The following is a 14,784-nucleotide window of genomic DNA, read 5'->3' on the forward strand; positions in this document are numbered from 1 at the left end:
TCCGGCTGGAGAAGGAGTTCATTGCACACAGTGGACATGGAAAAAGCTGATGGTGCCTGTGATGCAAAGGGAGAGACACCATTTGAAACTGTCCTAAAGTCCTGTCTGGTCCCTGGCCTGAGATCTGAGATCCGTCAGGGAATTGAGCAAACCCTGATTGGATGATGGGCTGACAACAGAATAAATGACATTCTAACTAAAACATGCACATTACGCTCAAGCAAAGGAGAACTTTGATCTGAGGCCGACAACAGCCCGACCCAGAGACACTGAAGATCCAGACAGCTGTTTTATCTGTGGGACGTTTGACCGCTGGTCCACTGAAGTGCCCATAATGCTGTCCAAGGGAGAATGCAGACGTGGAGGCTTCTGTAGTAGACGAGGCAGACGCTGAGCGGGACAGGGTCCAGCCCAGCAGACTCAGGACACCCTCACAGACTGACCACAACAGACAGCCAGCACGGCACACGGTGATCAAACACACACAACACAGTCACACCCGCCACGGAACACCACACAAATATAAATTTTGAGCGTAAAGTAAATGATTATTTAAGTCAAAAAGCAACACAAAGCCCTCCCCGGAGGTTCAACCAATGGATTTAAATAAGATTGCTGAATTAGAAAAACTCTAATCCATATCATATGTTTTTAAAACTCCAACCTTTTGAAATTTTGCCAACAGTAAATGGGAGAAAACTGAAATTTATGATTGATACTGGCACAAGACAATTTTAAATTTTGCCTCCACAGTATAAATAAACAAGTAGGATAGGAGCTGCTCTCCTTTAGATGACGCTATTCTTCTTCACTCTTTCTGAACTATCATCCAGCATTCCACAACATCCACTTTAATTTTGAAAACATACTACTATACTACTATACTATATATAATAATAATAATAATAATAATAATACATAAATAGATCTTGTACTATATGAGTGCTGTTAACTACCTCAAATGACCCCATGACATCGTACAAGCAATATGCATAGGACTCGATCAGCCAGAGAATTCCAGAAAATGAGGGCTCTATCTTGGCCATCTGTGGAGCATCCTGGTCCTTACCCAGACAGCAAATAGATCCGGGCCGGATGTAATCCAACATCTGGTACCAATCCTGAAAACAGATCTGGTCTAGACAGTTTTTGCACCCTGGCCCAGATCCGGCACAGCTCCGCTTTACAGTTCTGGAACAGATCCGGACCAGATCTGAACTGGATTCGCAAAACACCAACCGTTTACAGAGCATATCTGGCACGGATCTGGGGCAGATGTGGACCGCATCACAACACTGTGGCAGGAACATGGGGCATAACGATAAGCAATTTTATCTGCACTCAGTAGAAACTATCTATTAGTGGTTGTAACTCTGTACTCTGTAATCGTGATCGTCACTGAGGCTTTTTTAAATGCTTATTACAAAGCGTTTGTTTCTTTATGACAATCAAGTTTTATAAGTCCATGGACACTGATCTGTGGTTATAGATACAAATCAGTTTCCTTGGATCCACGGAACTACCCCTTGATTTTCAGCACTGTTGGCCCTTCCCTTTTGATTTTAATTAATATGTCTTTAAGTTCAGGATGTTTTCCTGATGCTTTCAAACATGCTGTGGTGAGACCATTGCTTAAAAAACCACGCCTTGACACTTCTGTTCTATCTCATTTTAGACCTGTGTCAAATTTGTCTTTTATTTCAAAAATTATTGAAAAAGCTGTTTTTAAACAGTTGCAAGTGTTCTTAGATAGTAATTTATTCTTGAAAAATTTCAGTCAGGGTTCAGAACAAGGCACAGCACAGAATCTGCACTCCTCAAAGTCCACAATGATGTGGCTCTGTCGCTTGATGCTAAATGTCCAGTTCTTTTAGTGCTTCTTGATTTGACAGCAGCATTTGATACTGTTGATCACAGGATTCTCTTGTCTCGTTTAAAGCACCATGTTGGCATTTGTGGCACAGCATTAAAGTGGTTTAGTTCCTATCTAATGAACAGAACATTTTCTGTCATGATAGGTGACTTGTCCTCCTCTGTTGCAACCTTGTCTTGTGGAGTACCCCAGGGTTCCATTTTGGGCCCCATTTTGTTTTGTCTTTATATGTTACCACTGGCTCCATTATGGAGAGACATAACATGTCTTTTCATTGCTATGCAGATGACCTGCAGATTTATCTGCCAATGTCTTCAAATACAAATGACGCTATCAGACATTTGTCAGACTGCATGGCTGATATAAAGCTGTGGCTACAGCAAAATTTTCTCCATTTGAACGAGGACAAAACTGATTACATTTTGTTTGGTGACCCTGCTCTTCTAGGTTCTGGTTTGTTGTCTGCGTCTTTGAAATGTATAGTAAGAAATCTTGGGGTAGTATTTGACAATTCTTTTAGATTTGACAAACAAATTGACAGCGTGGTAAGAACAAGTTTTTGTCAGTTGCGTCTTTTATCTAAGGTTAAACCATTTTTAAACCACACTGACCTTGAAAAAAACTATCCACGCTTTTATCAGCTCTAGAATTGACTATTGTAATGCCCTTTATGTTGGAGTTCCTCAGACATCTCTGAGTCGTCTCCAGCTGGTGCAAAATGCTGCAGCCCGATTTTTAACAAACATATCAAGACGTCAGCACATCACCCCAGTTCTTTTTAATTTGCACTGGCTTCCAGTCTCTTTTAGGGTTGATTTTAAAATTTTGATGTTTGTCTTTAAAGCCCTTAATGGCCTGGCCCCTCCTTATTTGACTGAGCTTTTGCATCCTCGTGTCTCAAACAGGTCTTTGAAGTCTGTAAATCAGCTTTTACTGGAGGTGCCCAGGTCCAGGTCTAAACGCTGGGGTGATCGGGCTCTGTTGCTCTGCCCAAACTTTGGAATAAATTGCCCCCTGAAATGAGAATCATCTCTGACTTGGAGCTTTTTAAGTCCAGGCTCAAGACGTATTTGTTCAGGCTGGCTTTTAACACTCAGTAGCATGATGGCGCTTTATTTTATGTTATTAAATGTTTTTATGCATATTTTATTTAATTGTTTTTGTAATGGTTTTACTGCTGGATATTTGTTTTTACCATGTTTTGTTTTTAAATTTTGTTGTAATGCACTTTGCTCACTTTGAGTGTTGTAAAGGGCTCTAGAAATAAACTTGATTGATTGATGTTCCTGCCATGGTGCTGTGATGCGGTCCACATCTGCCCCAGATCCGTGCCAGATATGGTCTGTAAATGGTTGGTCTTTTGCGGATCCAGTTCAGATCTGTTCCAGAACTGTAAAGCGGAGCCGTGCCGGATCTGGGCCAGGGTGCAAAAAACTGTCTGGACCTGATCTGTTTTCAGGATTGGTACCAGATGTTGGACTACATCCGGCCCGGATCTATTTGCTGTCTGGGTAGGGACCAAAGTAGTGCACATTGTCCATTTGTCTCTAAATAATCAGAGCACATCAGCTGTCAGGTGTGCTCCATTGTTCAGTCAGCTGTTGACTGGTTGAACTTCATACAATTTTGCATACCTTAAAACATGGTCTAAGACACTTAAATATAAATACTGTGGCAGCCATTTTGGATTCCAATATGGCCACCATTTTAGTTTCTGACAGTTCCCACACTCAAAACCTCTCCACAGTCATGATAAAGATTTAATAAATACAATTAGACACTTAAATTATTTTTAATCCTTCCAGAAGCAAAATTCTGGAAAAAAAATAAATAAATAAGAGAATTAGTGGCCATCTTGGATACCATCTTGGAATATGAAAAAAATCACAAAGAAGATTTTCAAGGATTTTAGTGCCTGATTCCCACATTTTTTCTTGGCATATCCTGAAAATTTCCACAAAATTCCATTTTTATGCTAAAACCCTTGGACTAATTGTTTGAAACTAGCACTGACACTTGTGCTGCTTTGAACCTGGTGTAAGATAGGTCCCTGATTCTGAAAACATAAAATTTTAATGGCAAATGTCATTTTTCTGCAGGTTTATGGGCGAGGCTACAGAAATTCTTGCGATAGGGGCAGAAGCCCCACCCTAGTACCGCCTATGCATTTTCATGCAATGCCAAAATTGTGCCACTATTTTCAAGTGATGGTCTTTTGAGATTATATTACCATCCTTGTCCTTCAGTTTCATTTCCGATAGTTTGATTTTCTCTGTGCAAAGGTCTCAAGATTAGATTTTAACAAATTCTGTAGAAACATTCAAATGTCAAATATATTATTCTCCACAGTTTATGTTCAAAGTCAGGTGTGATCTCACAGCAACTTGACAAAAAAAAAAATCACATTCTTTATTAAACTACCAATTGCAGTGAGGATGCAATTTCAGCAATAAGTTTCTTGAATTTTATAAATTGTGACACACTGAGTGAAAAACAATCTGAAGGGAAAAAGAAAATCAACACTGTTGGCACTACTGACGTGACATCGTAGCACATCACGCTGTCCAGTGATTCGTTGGTTTGCAGGTCTTTTCCAGCCACGGCGAACAGCAGGCTGTCACTCTCCACCGATGCTGAAGAGACATCTGGGAGACGGCAAGGGAGGCAGGGCGACCCATTCATACGAGAGAGGGTCCAACTGCAACATGCAACACAGAAATCAGAGCAGCCATTAGTTCTGTCTGCAGGTCCTAAAGAGCAGAATGAATCGTCATGTGGTACACTCATATCGATTATTCTGTAAAGTGCAGGTATTATAGGCCTTTTTACTGTGGCTGTTCTATTAAAAACCTGAGACAGGCAACATGGGAAACATAGTTCTATTGATTGGCTGCAGAAGCTGAATCAGGGGAAAAAAAACATGTCATCTGGATTCCATCTTACAGTTACAGTCCATACTGAAAAATTAATTGGAATATTTGCCCCTTTTCATTGCTTTATTTGTAGCCTGATCGCCAACAAAGCATTGGGATCAAAGACAAACTAAGGCTTCAGTGAGACAAAATAGCCCCATATGAAGCTGCTGTGAGCCAAATTTGCAGACAACAATGCAATATGCATCACCAAATTCCAGAATCATTGAGCAAGCTGCATGTGAAAACAGTCAAACAAGAAGGGCACTGATCAGCGTGCATGCTGTCATATGGCCAATTATCCGTCCATCCATCTATTTTCTAGATCTGCTTACTCCAGTTAAGGGTCATGGAGGAGTTAAAGGGTCATGTTAAAAATACTTTATTAAGTATCCTGCCTTTATTTTAATCCTTCAACATATTTCAGTTCAATATATTTTATTTATAAAGCACCAAATCACGGCTGCACGGTGGATTAGTGGTTAGCACTGTTGCCTCACAGTGAGAAGGTCATAGGTTTGATTCCCGCCTGGGGCTTTTCTGTGTGGAGTTTGCGTGTTCTCCCTGTGTTTGCGTCAGGTTTCTCCGGGTGCTCCGGCTTCCTCCCACATCCAAAAACATGCAGGGTAGGTGGATGGTGTGTGTGTGTGTGTATATATGCGGGTGTGCATGTGTTTGTTTGTCTATATGTGGCCCTGCGACAGACCTGGCGTCCTGTCCAGCGCTCTATGACTGCTGGGATAGGCTCCAGCCCCCGCAACCCTTAATTGGGGTAAGTGGTTGAAGATGAGCATGTGTTTGTGTGTGTGTGAGCACCAAATCACAACAATGTACCCCATTTCTAGGAGAGCCTGCGTCTAAGCATAACTTGTGCCAAAAGATACAATCATCAAGATATGATTTAACCTCAGTAGACCAACCTAGTCCACATGGTCTACCATCTTTAACTCTAGGCAGTACTCTGTCAGAACTACAACAACACTGTATGAGGTCGTGACATCAAAAGTCTATCTGATTTCTGTGGTTCTCGCTTACACAACTGGCATCATTGCAGTGCATAACATCATATATACTCATTCTGTCTAAATACTGGTCCTGACACATCTGGTCAGCTATTATAATCATAATTTGTACCCTTGTACCAATCTACATCCCTTTTGTGAATGCTGTTACCATCAGATAGATTTACTCTCTCTAAGATTATCATTACTGGACTGTGATAAGATGGATTAAGAGGATCATAACAAGCATTTTGCTCCCTAAATTAACCCATGCTGGATTTACTAACAGTAAAATTATCTATACACGTGACACAATCTTTAACTAGATTTATACGTGTAACTTATCTCACAGCCTGGTAAATCATGGGCATAAGTACGATCAGTACGGTCACACCACTCTTTATAATACACATCATGTGTATTATATTTGAATACATCAAAATTCATCTCACCACCAACAATAATGTGCTTACTATGACATCCATGTACAAACAACTCTACAGAATCCAGTACATCAAGAAATTCTTCCCTATAACACAAGATTACCTGATGAAATTTCTAGTGCACATGATCTACTTGTAGCAGGATTTCAACAAATTGCTGATAGATTTGTGCCACAGGATAGCTATTAGGGCTGTTCATGTTATATAGTGAAAAAACAAAAGTTCTGAGAGACTTCGGGCCACATGTTTTTGTTCCACTTGGGGTTTTATAGGTGCAGACCAAATTTGAGCTCAATCAGATAAGATTTAGAGGTCCCCCAGAGTGACACATTTTCATCTCCCTCCATTGGCAAGGCAACGTCACCCTAATGGGAGAATCCAATCAAATCAAATCAACTTTATTTATAAAGCACTTTAAAAATCAGCTGCAGCTGAAACAAAGTGCTGTACACAAGGGGACATATAAAAGGTAACAAACCACAAAGTACAAATAAAAAACAAGCCCCCCCCCCCCCCCCCCCCCAATAAAAATTAAACTAAAACAAGTAAAAACAGTTAAAACAGCCAAAACAGATCGAGAATCTCATTCTGGGTTAAAAGCCAGTACATAAAAGTGGGTTTTAAGATTATTTTTTAAAACAGAAAGTGAAGAGGCCTGCCTGATGTGGAGCGGTAACTCGTTCCACATCTTTGGAGCCACAACAGAAAAAGCTCGGTCCCCTCTGAGCATACGCTTGCACCTCGGCACCTCCAGGAGGAGCTGATCAGCTGACCGGAGGTGGCGAGCAGGGGCGTAACAATGAAGCAGCTCAGAGAGGTAGGGCGGGGCAAGGCCATTTAAAGATTTAAAAACAAATAAAAGAATCTTAAAATGAATTCTAAAATGCACAGGCAGCCAGTAGACGGAGGCCAGGATAGGTGTAATGTGCTCCCTCTTACGTGCACCAGTTAGCAGACGGGCGGCAGCATTCTGAACTAGCTGGAGACAGCAAGGGAGGACCGGCTAATTCCATAATAAAGTGCAATACAGTAATCCAGCCGGGAGGTAATAAAAGCATGGACTGCTGTTTCAAAGTGCTGATGTGCAAGAAAAGGCTTAACCTTAGCAAGCTGCCTTAAGTGAAAGAAACTCGATCTGACTACTGCACTGATTTGGTGGTCCAGTTTAAGATCGTTGTCCATCTTAAAACCCAAGTTTGTGACAGTAGATTTCGAAAAGGCTGACAAAGGCCCCAGATCAACAGGTGAGGAAGAAGAGGAGCTGCTAGGGCCAAAAACAATCACCTCTGTTTTCTTTTCATTAAAATTAAGAAAATTCAATGCCATCCAGGCTTTAACATCCTCAAGACAGGACAAAAGGGGCTGAAGAGAAGAGGCATCATTTTTCTTTAGGGGGACATATAGCTGGCTGTCATCAGCATAGCAGTGGAAGCTGATGCCATGCTTTCTGAGAATGGACCCCAGGGGAAGCAAATACAGGGAGAAGAGTAGGGGTCCAAGAATTGAACCCTGTGGGACCCCATATAAAAGTGGAGCGGAGGAGGACTCACAAACCCAGAGGCCAATGCACATAGTCCTACCAGTTAAGTAGGACCTGAACCAGTCCAGGACACTACCACCGATGCCCATAAGCTGCTGCAAACGATTTATTAGTATGTTGTGGTCAATTGTTTCAAAAGCAGCAGTCAGGTCAAGCAGGACAAGAATGACATGGTTACCATTATCATTTGCCATTAAAATGTCATTATAAACCTTTAAAAGGGCAGTTTCTGTGCTATGCAACATTTTAAAATCAGACTGAAAAACCTCTGAAATGTTATGTTCATGTTCAAAGTTGTGCATAGACAATTTTCTCCAGGATCTTGGAGACAAATGGCAACTTGGAGATAGGCCTAAAGTTTGATAGTTCAGTGTTGTCGAGGTCAGGCTTCTTCAACAAAGGACGAGCAACGAACGACTGCGTTTTTAAAACTAACAGGGACAACACCGGAGGATAGGCTGCTGTTTATAATGGTCAGAGCAGACTGCCCTAAGGTATGAAAACGTTCTTTAAAAAAGCGGGGGGACCACATCACAAGGGGAACCCAATGGTTTCAAATGAGCCACCACATCCTCTAACTGTGACAGAGTCGCAGGTTCAAATCTGTTAAAAAACGCAGGGCAGGGAGCAAAGGCAGAGGGGTCAAAGGTGGGTGGAGAAATGAGAGCTCTTGCAGAAGCAACCTTGTCAATAAAAAAAAAAAGTAGAAAACTGTTACATAAGTCAGTGGATGTTTCCAGACATACAGGCCGTGGTACATTCAGGACAGAGTCAATTGTTCTGAACAATACACGGGGGTTCTTGTAATTTTCCGTTACAATGTGTGACAAATACTCTCTTTTGGACTCTTTGACAGTGTTTTGATAGTGGCCCCAACGGTTCTTTAAAATTAGAAATGAAACCCACAGGTTGTCCTTCTTCCACCTGCGTTCAGCTCTGCGACATTCCCGTGTGGCAGCACGGGGTCTCTCATTAAGCCAGGGTTCAGATCTAGACTTAGACCGCCCTGGATTTTAGAGGAGCCACAGAGTCATTATAGAAAGGCAGGAGGAGTTAAACCGACAGCACAGCTCCTCCGTATCAGCCGCGGGTGAAACGGGAGCCCAGAAGCAGCAGAGAAGACAGCAGAAAAACGTTTGGCAGTGAGGGGGTTAAAAGCCCGACAGAGTCTGACAGCATGGCAGCATTTCTCAGGTACACAAGAGAGTTCAACCACTAAAAAAGACTGGTGCATGATCAGAAAAAACAAAGTCACGATTCTAAGTTTGACACAAGCAGACCATGGGAAAAAAAAAACAAGTCTAATGTATGTCCATGTTGGGTGTGTGGGGCCAGACACTCACTGCTTCAAATTAAAAGAACCCACTAAGTTTAAAAAAATCCTCCACCGTGGGCTTTGTCAGGGCAGCAGACATGGATATTAAAATCGCAACAAGAAGAAGACGATCATAGTTGGGCAACAGTCCTGCAAGGAAGTTTGAAAACTCATTATAAATCCTTGTTGTATTGTGGAGGCCGGTAGATGACGGCGCAGAGCACCGGGTCTTTGCGACCAACCTCAAAAAACAGTCCAGTTCAAAACTGGAGAAGGAAGCAGGACACTATTTGCAGGTAAAAGAACTTTTAAAACAGTCAACGTTCCTCCACCCGGCCCAGTGTCCGTGGAGAGTTAAAAAGGAGCAATCGGCCGGTAAAAGTTCCACGACAGGGCTGTACTCACCGGCTTTCATCCATGTCTCCATAACGCAAAGGAAATCCAGATCAGTGTATGGAATAAGTCCCTGAGAATAAAACTTTTGTTTGCCAATGATCTGGCATTCACAAGGTAATTCTGGTAGGAACTGGAGCTTGTAGCCCAGCAGATCGCTGAACACAGAGCGGCGTCTCAGGTACGGCGATGGCATCAGAGAGACTCTGATGCCATTATTTTTCTTTACAGGTACATGTGATGGCTTATAATCGCAAAAAGTGGTCGTTGATTGGTCACCAGGAGGAGAACATTACTGGAATTACTGAATTATTACTTACTTGTTGGGGGAGAATTCTTGCTTTGTGGGGACCCCATAAACAATGTCGATTACAATAAAAATTTGGCACAGATCTTTTATTTAATTAGTGGAACAAGAACTAACATGTGGGCCCAAAAGATTTTGTAACATTTGACATTTGAACAGGCCTAATAGCTAAGCCACCTTAGGTCAACCAACTAAAATTTCACCATCATGATCAGCTGCAATACTGCTATCCAGATGATCAGGGCTCCTCCCCTTAAGAACATTCAGTCTGGAATCAATTAACCAAGATTCCTGTATAAACATAACATCAGGTCTCTAATGAAGTCTATCTTTTCGAGGGCCACCAGCCACTGTTATATGATAAGACTTTTAGTTAAAATCCATTATTAAAATACAGTTAAACTCTATTGCCAGAACATCAGTCTATTATTGATTTCTAAGTCTGATTCTTCCTGGCAGAGAACCATCACTTACGAAAATACCAGCAGGCCAGAACTCTGGTGACGTCACAAGCCTTCAAATGTTCCGATCCCAGTGGTCACCACATAGCACTTGTGTCACACCCATCCAATGTCTTGTCCTCCACATGGATGGTTGTGAAATTGTGACGTTACCTTCACCTACAGTCTGCACATAGTTCGTAATATCATCTAGTCTGACTGTTGACATTAATGAGCTCCACGTAAATGTGGTAGATCCTGCTTGAAGAGCCTCACTCCGACTCATACCCAGATCTTAGGTGCACTAGTCCACTTAACACCACAGGGACACCCACTGTTGGAGCCTTCTTGGGATGCATCCCAGCTGGTTTGAGAGCAGAATCATCAATTGGGACCCTGAAGAAGCCTAGCATACAAAGTTCCTTGCTTCTCATCACCACCCATAAAAGGATTAGCTATCACTGCCACATTGCTGCCCATCACCCCACCAATCTGCTGCCCATCCAAATAAAAGGGTTGAGTTGTTCTCTAAAAAACTGTTGAGGTCTAAGGTCCTAAAAACATTCAGGACTCGCATGCCATTCCAACTCATTATAGAAACTTGGTGGAATTTATTACCACCCTTGAAAAACGTCAGCTACCGTGGCTCCCCAGGACAACGCGCTAGTATATCTATAATGTCCATGAATGATTTGCAGACAGTGTCAGGAGTCTTGTTTACATGAAATCTAATAATAATAACACATTATTCTAGTTTCATAATGCTTGAAACATGACTTGAAACTTTCAAAATGATAACTGAGCCAATTTCTTAAATTATTCTATTTAGAAATTATGCCATAACACAAAATGAGACAATTACATCTTAAAACTGATTCTGTTTTTAAAAGTCTTAAATGATTAATGAACCACTTGCTTCAGAAAATTATTGTCTTTGATGAAATATAGTTGCTTCAGAAATGATTCCATTTTAAATGCTCACGATGCTAAATGAAGCAATTGCTTCATAAACTGATTATATTTGGAAATTGTCAAATGCTAAATGAGCCAATAGCTTCAGAAAATGGTTGTCTTTCACAAAACATGAAACTACTAAATTAATACTTATTCAGTTTTGATATGCTCAAAACACTAAATGAATCAATTACTTCATAAACTGATCCATTTTGAAAATCTCAAAATGATAAATGAATTAATTGCTTCAGAAAAAGGATTTCCATGAAACTTTAAAAACAACCTATATAATTGCTTCAAGAAAAATTTCATATGGAAAACAAATTAAGTCATTCATATGATTTTTTATTTTTAAAGGCTTGAAACACAAAATTAAGTGATTTCTTCATAAAGTGATTCTGTTTTAAAAGTCTCATATTGAAAAGTGAACCAATTGCTTCAGAAAATAATTCTCTTTTTTATGAACATTCAAAAACTGTTAAATGAAGAAAACTGTTCTGTTCTGAATGCTTAAAACTAAATGAAACAATTACACTGTACATACCTTTTTATAATCACTTGAACCTATTTTTTTTTTAATATTGTGAACTGGACAATACAGTGAATTAGCATCTGTCACTTTTTTCCATTATAAATAATTTTACATTATGTAAAATTCCGTAAAAGTTCTCCAAACTGGACGCATGTCAGAGGAGAATTGTTTGAATTTCCATTAATTTCCATTGACTGGTTGAGTAACCTGTCCTGCTCCCCACCCCCCTCTCCTCTACCATCTCTTCCACCAGTCCACCAATGAGTATACAAGGTTCAGAGGAATGATTTGCTGTTCAAACAATCAACAAATATTAAATATTATTTCTTCAGAAAATGATTATTTTAAAAGTTTCAAAATATTAAATCAAGCAATGCATCAGAAAATGATTTACTGTGTTGAAACATTTGAAAACTGATTCCTGAAGTGATTCCTTCAGGAAGATTCTCCACATTGAAACACACAAAATGCTACATTTCCCTCAAATATCAGTTTAACACGTGAAAGACTCATGCTTAAAAAAAAAAAGAACTATTGTTTGAGAAAGCTTGAAACATTGATGGCAACATCGAACAGACAGTTGGACTCCCTTAAATTGAATTCCTGGTACGGACCAATCATTTCCATGAGTTTTGTGACAGCCATCTCGTGAGCTTACCAAATAGACGTAGCACTGCAGGGGCATCTCCTTGTTCTCCTCATCCACAAACAGTCCTCCAATGACGTAGAGCTGGTTTTTCTGTGATGCCAAGCTGACATGGTTTCGTGGCAGCTGCTCCGACATGGCCGCCAGGAAGCACTCGTTCTCGTTTGACATCATATGCCACTGCCGCCGTGTCGTTGATCATCAGGATGAAGTCTCGAGTGTACATGCCATGCCTGCGGTTATCGTTCAGGAAGCCGGGGAAGGGGCTGTTCTCCTCCTCGCAGTCTTCATTCTCTGCCCCCCTCCTGCTTCTTGGGTTTCTCGGGTAGTTTCCCCTTGAAAGCATTCTTGATGACCTGCATCTTTTTCTGGAGCTCTGGGTTGGCCTTGATGATGTCATCGGTCTCCACTTTATCATGGAAGTACTTTTCTGGCAGCAGGCGGAAGCGTACGCAGTCGAATGCATCTCCCAGCACTTTGATGCGCTTCTCCTTGTCATGAGGACCCAGGCCATGACCCCTTCGAACACCAGCTCCTCTTTCTCCACATTCAGAGAGTCTCCACCAATGATGGCAAACAGTTCATGGGGTGCAAGCTTGAGGAACTCATCATCCTTGTAGAGGAGCTCAAAGCGATCGGCGATGTAATTGCGCGCAGCCACAGCGAGCCTAGGACAGCCGAGCACCAGGCCCATCCTGAAATGGCCATACAGTTGCTCAGGGAAATTTTCTTTTTGCAGGTAGTTGACACAGACGGTGAAGACAGAAGGGATCTGAAACCGATTAGCTACAGCAATTATATCCTGTATGTTGTCATCAGTGAGGTCAATCTCAGCCGAGTACAAATATTGGATGACCATGTCCAGGATGGAAGGGTTAACATCCTCCAAGACGACCTCCTTGGTGTTCTCTGCCTCCTTCCCATCTTCTGTGAAGAAGATCTCCCTGAAGTAAGGGCTGCAGGCAGCCATGATCAGCCGATGGCAAGGGAAGCTGCGGTCGCCTACCTTGAGGGTGCAGTCGACAAACTTATTCTCGTTCAGAAGTTCTTTCAGCCCGTCCTGGAGCAGGGTGCTCTGAAACAGGCGCAGCTCCTCCTTGATGGTGCTGGTGTCCATGGCGAATCAGGAGGGAAAACTGTCAAGAAGGGAATGCGTGGAAAAAGGAAGGAGAAAGTGGCCGCAGGTCCTGTTGGCGCTCGGTCCTGGCTGGAAAGGGCAAAGCGGAGAAAAGGTTCCCCTTCTGAAGACCCTGCAATTTAATCCCATCCCTCTCTAAATATAGCCCCCCCCGGCTACTTCATCAACACCGGAATCTGACTGAGTCCAGTCAAAGCACAAGCCTCGGCTCAAGCAGCTGCCGTCACAGACTGAAAGAAGCAACTGGCTGGAGATATGCCACCATGATTCAGCTCCAAAAGTGTCATGTGGCTGCCTGACAGACAATGCTGTCAAAGCTCTCTCGACCTCAGCTCAAGCCGAAGGTAATACTGGAGCTATTCAGATGGTTATATTCAGCTCATCCCTGTTTGTTAGCAGAGACACTCAAAGACTGTTTTTTTTTTAATCAAATTGAGAAAAAAAGCTGGATTGAGCATTAAAACCCCAAATCAGAAAAAAATAGAATGTTGTGATAAGTCCTACATTTACTTTGACTTCTATTTCATTGCAGAAGGTTTGAACCCAGGATATTTCATGTTTTTGTTCTGGTCAAATTCATTTTATTTGTTAATATGTTCATATTATATTTTGTTAACATTTCAGGCCTGCAGCATATCTAATAAATAAATAAATAAATAAATATACACAAGAGCAATCCAGATCTGGATCACCGGATCCGGATCACCTCCAAAATTCCGTGGGGTCTTCCATGCCCTGTACTCTCAAAAAGGAACTGTCTCAATGAGAAAAACTGATGTAACAATTTGCATCAATTTTAAAAGTTATTTCAACTTTCAACTGAATTAATGCTGTAAGACTTTTCTAGTTAAAATGAAATAACTTTAGTTAAAATGAAATAAATCTGTGCAAATTGCTACGTCACGTTTTCTCATTGAGACAGCTGTTCATTTTTTAGAGTATAATATGTATATGTCATGGACATGAACAAGTGAAGATCTTCAGCATCTCACCATGTCATTTAGGTCAGACTTTTTTGAGTAAATGCTTCAGGGGAGCATTAGCATGGCTAAAACCTTTCAGCTAATGGGCTGGTGGTGGGGCTCTAATTACAGCTCTCTTAACCCCCTGCCACTTTAAGCACTTTTTTAAATGTAGATGTAAATTAATATTCAAAATTTTCAGCTAGTTGGCAGTAGGGCTGTACAATATGGCCAAATTATCATATCTCAATATTGTCATAATATGATATTATGATGTGTGAAATGACTATGATTTCACACAAAGTGCAGCAACAGTGAAAATTAATCA

At 41.3% G+C, this 14,784-nt stretch overlaps 1 pseudogene; it reads right to left on the reverse strand.

Moving 5' to 3' along the window:
- Positions 1-216: 216 nt before the first annotated feature.
- LOC117516908 lies at positions 217-13,583 on the reverse strand (annotated as a pseudogene).
- Positions 13,584-14,784: the final 1,201 nt, after the last annotated feature.

The sequence above is a fragment of the Thalassophryne amazonica genome, chromosome 1, assembly GCF_902500255.1.
Source record: "Thalassophryne amazonica chromosome 1, fThaAma1.1, whole genome shotgun sequence".
Classification (NCBI taxonomy): Eukaryota; Metazoa; Chordata; class Actinopteri; order Batrachoidiformes; family Batrachoididae; genus Thalassophryne; species Thalassophryne amazonica.